The sequence below is a fragment of the Vulpes lagopus genome, chromosome 7, assembly GCF_018345385.1.
Source record: "Vulpes lagopus strain Blue_001 chromosome 7, ASM1834538v1, whole genome shotgun sequence".
NCBI classification, from domain to species: Eukaryota; Metazoa; Chordata; class Mammalia; order Carnivora; family Canidae; genus Vulpes; species Vulpes lagopus.
The window spans coordinates 33,393,865-33,401,975 of record NC_054830.1 but is presented as its reverse complement, the minus strand read 5'-3'; the positions used below and the strand labels follow the sequence as shown (position 1 = coordinate 33,401,975).

Genomic DNA, 8,111 nt, shown 5'->3' with positions numbered 1-8,111 from the left:
TCCCAGCCCAGTCAGCCAAACATTCCTGGCCCCACCCGCAGACTGACTATCTCATTTATAAGGAAACAGGGGAAAGAGGCAGTTTCTGGAGAGGCTTGTCTGAAGGTTCTGCTTCCTAGCATTAAGAGAACTCTCCCATCCAGGGAATTCTATTTGGCTGTTGGCCCAGTGCCTGGGAATGGCAGCTGAGGCCACTAGATCTACCCATGAACTTGACAAATACTATTGAGGAAGAGGATCTTGGAGATTATACAGTCCAGCATTACTCAAAGCATGATCCATGGAACACTTATTCTGCAGAACCTTAAAAGATCTTAAGAGTAAAACGTTCTGTGAGCACTGAATTTGGGGGACCTTGAATTAGAGTGCTGGATTGCAGCAGGACTTGTCAGAGCTTTGAATATGTTAATGGGCATTTTAAGTGTCTGAGTGAGGAGCATAGCATGCAGTGTTTTCTCAAACCATTTGACCACATGTCTTAGTTTGAATTCTCCCAAAAGCAGAGATAAAGACATGGGTTCAAGTACAGCTTAGTTAGGAGTTTATTCCAGTGATCAAAAATAACAAAGTGAGCCAAAATAAGACAGAGAAAGAACCAAAGGCAATAAAGACGTGTTAATGAGCTGATTAGAAACATGAGCAATTGGAACTCAATACTGCTGGAGGCTGTCTGAGGAACCATAAAAAAATATGCCTCAAAATTAGCCCACTAAAGGTCGAAGCTCCTCAGGCTCCATGCTCTGTTGATTGGAGGCTACAGTTGGGGGCGTTTGATGCCCTGCCCTTCCCAGGTTGCACCTGCAGGCTGGCAGCGCAGCCCTCCCCAGCTCTCGGGAAAGCTCTGAGGCAGCAGAGCAAAGAGACACTGAGGGAAACACTTGACATGAAACTTGGCAACGTGCGTAGAAGTTTCCACACAGCTACACTGAAATAAGGTGGGCCAAAAGGATGTGGTATGGCACACAAGTCTGCTTACCACAAAAGACTTTCTTTTTTCTGCTAGAACATGTGATTTATAGCTCTTCTTGGAAGGCATAGGAAAGTTTGTTCTCAACTGAGTGCCTTAAATTACAAGTGAGGGACAGAGATCCAGAGGAAATGTGACTTGCTCGAGGCATGTCACAGTATTCCAAAAGAGGCTCACGGTGTTTCTCATTCTTTTTATCTGTATGGGGCTTATTAGAGCACTTCCTTCCACAGTGAATTCAGATATGACATGCTTACAACAGTGCCTGGCACATAGTAATGTCTCAATAAAATTATTCATATAACATATAAAATTGTTATATATATTATGTAATATTAAATTGTTATTATTTGCTCCAAAATGAGAGTGGTTGCACACTCAGAAACTGCTACCGCAGTGTTGCTCACACCATACTTGTAGAAAGATGAAGTCCTTCCGTTCGAGAAGTTTACATACTTAAAATGAGCAAGGTCATGATTCATTCCCTCAACAGATTTGGTGGCTGGTATAGGTATTATAGTGAAGAAAGTAGAAGGAGCCTCTTCCTTCATGGAGTTTACAGCCTAATAGAGAAGAAATAAATTAAATAGACAATTCAGTAACTAATTAATTACTTCAAATGTGATGATTGTTTTGAAAGAAAACTATCTATGCTGCAAGTCTACTTTCTGGACTTCTGGCTGCAAAACTCTCTCTTTCCTCCACCTACACACATAAATATCAACCCCCCACAGGGGCTGCTAGCATAGCACATACAGAGCTAACAAATAAAAAAAGCTAACAACACACACCATGTCTCTGTAACACCCACAATCCCAAGTCAGTTTGGTAAGAAAAGAAAAAAATTAAGCTTGTTATGTGTCTTTATTGCCAACCCTCCTCCCCAATCATATACCCAAATGGGACTCATTTGTGCTTTTCCAGGTTTTTGAAAACCATCTGCAGGAAAAATAACAGAAGACCCTGAGGGAGGAAAAAATGTTGACTCTGGCATAAAAATATTAACACTATCATTATAATAGTTACCATTTGTTAAACATCAATTCAAGTGGTACTTCATATGGTACTTTGTATGTTATTTCATTTCAATAAATATTTACTAAGTACCTACTGTCTGCCAGGCTCTGTACTAGACATAGGACATGCTCTACCCACCCCACTCCAAAAAAACAGACAAAAATTTATACTCTTTTGGGACTCACAGCCTAGTTGGGGGAGAGGGATAGTACACATAGCAATTAAGTAAATTATGTCAATGTATCAGGTAGTTTTTGCTGTATAACAAATTGCCCCAAATCTCAGCGACTTCAAACTATAGCCATATCCTTAGCTCCTGATTCTGTAGATCAGCTATGTAGGCTCATCTCATCTCAGCTGGGGTCACTCACAAGTCTGGCAGGCAGCTGGCTGGCTTGCAGCTGAGTGCTTGGTCATCCAAGGTCAGCTGGAGCAAACCAGGCCATCCTGGCTCACGTGTCTTTCACATTCTTCCAACAGGCTGGCCTGGCATCTTCTCATGGCAAGACAGACATGCAAAGGTGAACAGTCCAGTCCTGCAAGAGAAAAAAAATGGCCATGTACATTTACTTTTCAAGTCTCTGTTTGCATCATAGTTATTAATATCCCATTGATTAGAGAAAGGCATATGACAGAGCGTAGACTCAGAGTGGTAGGGTATTACAAAATTGTAGAAAAAAGATGCAGATACAAGGAGGCCATTAGTTGGGACAGTTACACAAATCACTTTGCCATGGATAGAAATAAGCAGGTCTAGGGAGTACAGAAATGAGGCAGGTCTAGTGAGATGGGGCATGCAGAGGCCTTGGAATTTCTAGTAGGAGGATTGGGTAGTCTTCCCAGGGAGGGTGGCATTTGAAAAAGACTTGTCTCTTTGTGTATTACTATCTACTAATATTATTTCTAATTCTCACAGCAAATAGCACATTAGAAATTGTTATTCCCATTTTACAGATGGAGTAATTGAAGCTCAGAGTGGTAAGTAACCCCAGGATCTCACAACAAGCAAATGGTTATAATACTAAACAGGGCTTTTGCTATTACAAGCCTTAGGAAACCCAACCCAAACTTGCACATGCCAAGGAAAGGTAGGAGAAGGAGACCGGGTGGCTTACAAAATTGAAAAGACCATCAGCAGACACATCAGTAGAAAGACACGTTAATAGTGTGGCTTTCAGATACACTTGGAGCCAGGCCTTGGACTCTGTCACTAGGCTCTCATTTCTCTCTTCGGGTGGGAGCTTCCTCTGTATTCGTCCCATTCTTGGACAGTCTTCCTTGGGGTGGCAGGATGGCCACCAGCAACTGCTTCCAATGTCAAGTCCAAAAGGAAACACTGAGCCTCTTTTCTGGCAGTTCCCACCAAAGTTTAGAGATTCAGTCCAACTGGACCAGTTTTGATCATTAGCATTCCCTGCCCACTCACAATGGCTAGCAGAATGTGATGTGAAACCTGCCTTACGCCCCACTCAGGAGGCAATGTAGTAAGCACTTGATGAGTTAAAATAAATGAATTAACAAATAGACCTCAATATGGCTTAGTAACTCGATGTGCATGAGTAGTATCATCTATACTATCTTCTTCACAAATAATGTCTAAAACCCCTTGCTTCTTTATAATAAATGATAATAACTTTTATAGTGCTTTTCCTCACCCCCAACACACACCTACCACCTTTATGGATATCAAACAGCTTTGCAAGATTTGTGGATTTCACTCTGCATTGCACAAAGGTAGCTGATGGATCACTTATGACACAGACAAGGAAATCGCTTTATCTAGAGTCACACAGCAAGCTAGTCCTGGAGTCAAAAAACAGAAAAAAAATTCTGATTTCCAAAGGCTACCAACCCATTGCAAAAACTCAATCTTGTTCTTCTATGGAGGAAAATAGAAGTGTTCCGTTGAAGAGCTCTTTCAGAAGAATCAAAGATGAAATTCTCCAAAAGAAGGGCTGGTATGAAAAATTGTGATCATTGTAATGAGGAGGCCTCCTATCAGGGTAATATATATCCTCAACTGCTTTTCTGAATATCATCATTGGTAGTTTTGCAGAGCAGTCCTTTGAGAAATCACCTGGCATTGCATCTCAATATATGCAATTAAATTTGAGATCACAAGAGATATGTGATTCACGTTAATTCAGTTCAACAAACATGCACTGAACTATATGGTTCCTGGAGCTGTGCTATTCCATGATAAGGCAGAGATAGCTAAAGCTCAGGTGATTTCAGAGAGTCAGACACGAGCAGCATCTTCACAGCTGACACTTCTCGAACTCTCTGCTCTGGGCACTATTCTAAGCTTTTGACACCTATTATCTCATGCAATCCCCCAAATGATCCTACAGGTGGGTATTATTATTTCAAATTAGGAAACTGATACAGAGGGGTTGAGTAACTTGTCCAGGATCACTCAGCTAGGAGGGGACAGAGCAATGAATCAAACCCAAATCACATCCTCCCCTCCCACCTGCATAGCCCTGCTTCCTTCTGATTCATGCCAGTTCTGAAGATGGTATGAGAATTACATTATCCTAGTGCTCTCAGACTCATGTTGCAACTGCCATTTCTTGAGGACCTCCTCTGGGCCAAACACCTGCATGCAGGGATAGTTACAGACATTAGCTCTCTTAGGCTACAGAGCACCTCTATGAAGTTAGTGTTATTATCTATCTTCCATTTTTCAGTTAAAGAAACTGGGGTTCAAACCAGTTAAATAATGATTGAATGACTACAAATTGGTGAGGTGATCAGAGGAAGGGAAATAGGAGCAGGACTTCCCCCCACACACACCCCTAGAGATTAGAGCTACCATTTATTGTGCATTTACTTGCCAGCCTTTGGGCTAAATACTTCATATAAATTATCTCCAGTACTCTTCCTAAGGAAAATGAGTCCTAGTATTTCACTAATTTGCTCAAAGTTCACACCGCTAGGAAGTATCAGGCCTAGAATTCAACCCATTGTCCTACTGCCCCAAAGCCCACACTCTTAGCCACTAGGAGAGCATGCAAGACTTTCCCAGGTAAGAAGCGGTGAGGGCACTGGCCCTCCAGTGGGGAATGGTTGACAAACTGTGGTACACCCATATAATGAAACCCTACTCAGCAATTGAAAGGAACAAATTAACAATACAACAGGATGAATCTCAAATGTATCATCCTAAGTGAAAGAAGCCAGATTCAAGGGCTTGCTACCCTAGGGAGAGAAACCAGATCAATGGTTGCCAGAAACAGGGTGACAGGGAGGGGTTAACTAAGTAGTGTAGGAAATTTGGGGAGTGATGGAACATTCCATATCTTGATTATGGTGGTTCCATGACTGTCGGCATTTGTCAAAACTTGGACAAGTGTACACTAAGATGGATTTTACTGTTTCTAATGATACCTCTATTTTGTAAAAAGGGGAAAAAAGAAAGAAGAGGAAAGGGTGGAAGACCACTTAAAGGAGCTCAGCTAGCATAGAGTCTTCAGAGAGGCCTGAATTCTTCCTAGAAAGTGTATCAGATGGAAACATTTGTCAATCTGGTCAGCAAAGATTCAGTGAGCAGCTACTATGTGCCAAACACTACAGGCATACCCTGCAGATATTGCAAAGTTTGGGGCCAGACCACCATGATAAAGCAAATAGTATAATGAAGCTAGTATTACAATGAAGTGACTATTGCAGCAAGATAAGCCAAATGAATTTTTTTATTTCCCAGTGCATATAAAAGTTACATTTACACTATACCATAGTCTACTAAGTATGCAATAGCATTATGTCTAAAAAAGCCATGTAAATGCTTTATTACTAAAAAATACCTTATTGCTAAAAATGCTAACCATTCATCTGCGCCTTCAGGAAGTAGAAATCACTGATCATATATCATCATAACAAATACAATAATAATGAAAATGTGTGAAACACTGTGAGTTAAAATGTGACACAGAGGGACAGATGCCTGGGTGGTTCAGTGGTTGAGCAACTGCCTTTGGCTCAGGTTGTGATCCCAGGGTCCCGGGATAGAGTCCCGCATCAGGCTCCCCACAGGGAGCCTGCTTCTCCCTCTGCCTAGTCTTTGCCTCTCTCTCTCTCTGGGTCACTCATGAATAAATAAATAAATAAATAAATAAATAAATAAATAAATAAATCTTTTTTTAAAAAGTGACACAGAGACAAGAAGTGAGCAAACACTGTTGGAAAAAATGGTGCTGATAGACTTGCTCAACACAGGGTTGCCACACACCTCCAATTGGTTAAAAAAAATACAGTACCTGCAGAGTGCAATAAAGCAAAACACCTAATATACAGGCATAGAGAATACTATGAGTGAACAGAACAGAGGAGCTCCTGAACCTTACGGCTTATGTACTGGTTTACATTTTTTAAATTGTTTTTAATGAAATAATATAATTTCAGCTAATAGTAATAAAGTAAGCAAATAAAACCAGGTAACAAGGGACAGTGAATATATTCTAGGTTAGAGAATGCAACCCTCTGTGTTTAGCAGAGTGCAGGGCATGGAGTGACCACACCAAAAGTTATGGACGGACAGTAGTGGATTCAAGGTTTGTTTGGTTTTTAACTCAGAAAAGTCCCAGACAATAGGACTTACAGTCAGCGCTCACTGAGGCCTAAGTTCTCCACAGGAATAATTTGACCTCGGGGAGGGTTTCTACATGCTGCCCAACACGCAGGCCTCCTTTCTCCAGGCGACTCAGGGAATGCTCATTCATTTTAATGGAAAATTGAAGGAAACATACTGAGAAAGAAATATGCTGGGGCAAGACATCACATTATTCCTTCCCAGGACTTGAAGCAATGCTTTTTGGATTATTCATATGCTGCTCCTGTTGATTCTTTTTCTTTTTTTTTTTTAAGGATTTATTTACTTATTTGAGAGAGAGTGTGTGTATGTGTGCAAGTGGGAGGAGGGGCAGAGGGAGAGAGAGAGAGGACCAGACTCCCCGCTGAGCATGGACCCCCAAAGTGAGGCTTCATCTCACAACACTGAGATCACAAACTGAACTGAAACCAAGAGTCGGGAGCCCAACTGACTGAGCCACCCAGGCGCCCCATTCCTGTCAATTCTAAATGGATTTATCATCTATTCTTTTGCATAATACAAAAAAATTACAATTCCTTTCCAACCTGCTCTGTTTGCTTAGCTTTATATTTTATGAACAAAACATTCTTCCCTTCCTCTGGACTCTTTCCTATGCTTTATGCCAGGAAAACCACATGACTTTAAATGCTTTGGGGTTGGGTGGCTTCTTCCCCTTATATCCTGAGAACCTGATGCCAGAAGTCACCGCCCACATTTACAATGCATGTTCCTCATTTGACCAGAACACATCCTTCCTCCCTTGGCCTTTGTCCCGTGCTCACCTGGAGAATGCTTCAAGTTCAAAACATCCCCGTAGAGTCAAGCTATTGTCAAAGTTGAGAGTAGAAATGACTTTGGTATCTTCACAAATAGATCCTGTTGTCTCCAACATCTTCATTCCAACTCTGTTTCTCTCCTTACCCATCACCCAAATCTACCCTGGTGTGGGCTGATTCCATGGCATTTTGGGGATCCAGTAAACCTGGTCATTGGTTCTGAAACCATTCCAGGAGTAAGATTATTATGCGATGATACCCAAACTCCTATGAAGTTTGCAAAATCTGCCACAAGCTGTTCCTGACTTTCCACTGCTCAGAAAAGAAAACACCTTGTCTTTTGTCTCTGGAAGCTGTTTACTTAGGGCTTTGACTAGGCTCCCCACCTTTCAAACACAGAAAAGATGACTTCCAGCCAGTTGGCATTAGTTGTTTTAATTTGTCCATGAGCACGTCTTTTTCTTCTTTAACTCTCTCAGAATGTCAAGAAGCTTCACTGGAAACTCCAAAAGAAGTTGAGAATTTTTGGAAGTCTCTGGCAGAAGAGATTATAAAGTTACTCCCTGCCAAAGGCTGGCCTGCCCCAGCAGGTTTAGACAATGTGAAAACCATGTCTCTAGTGAGAATTGGCTGTGCTGCTTTGCTTCTCTTACAACCTTGGCTCTCCTGTCAGTGCTATTAGGAGAGAGCAAACACTTGCATTTTTCGCTTGAAATGTTTGTGGGTTTGCTGTTGGCTATGTGATCTCAGTTAAATTCAG

The 8,111-nt window shown here is 41.5% G+C and overlaps 1 long non-coding RNA gene across 1 annotated transcript; it reads right to left on the bottom strand.

Annotated features, from left to right (window-relative positions):
* Window positions 1-466: 466 nt before the first annotated feature.
* Window positions 467-7,635, bottom strand: LOC121496143. The gene is made up of 3 exons (XR_005989116.1): window positions 7,358-7,635; window positions 2,356-2,520; window positions 467-1,530 (listed from the first exon to the last, which is right to left on the bottom strand). It is a non-coding gene; the product is annotated as an uncharacterized LOC121496143 (long non-coding RNA).
* Window positions 7,636-8,111: the final 476 nt, after the last annotated feature.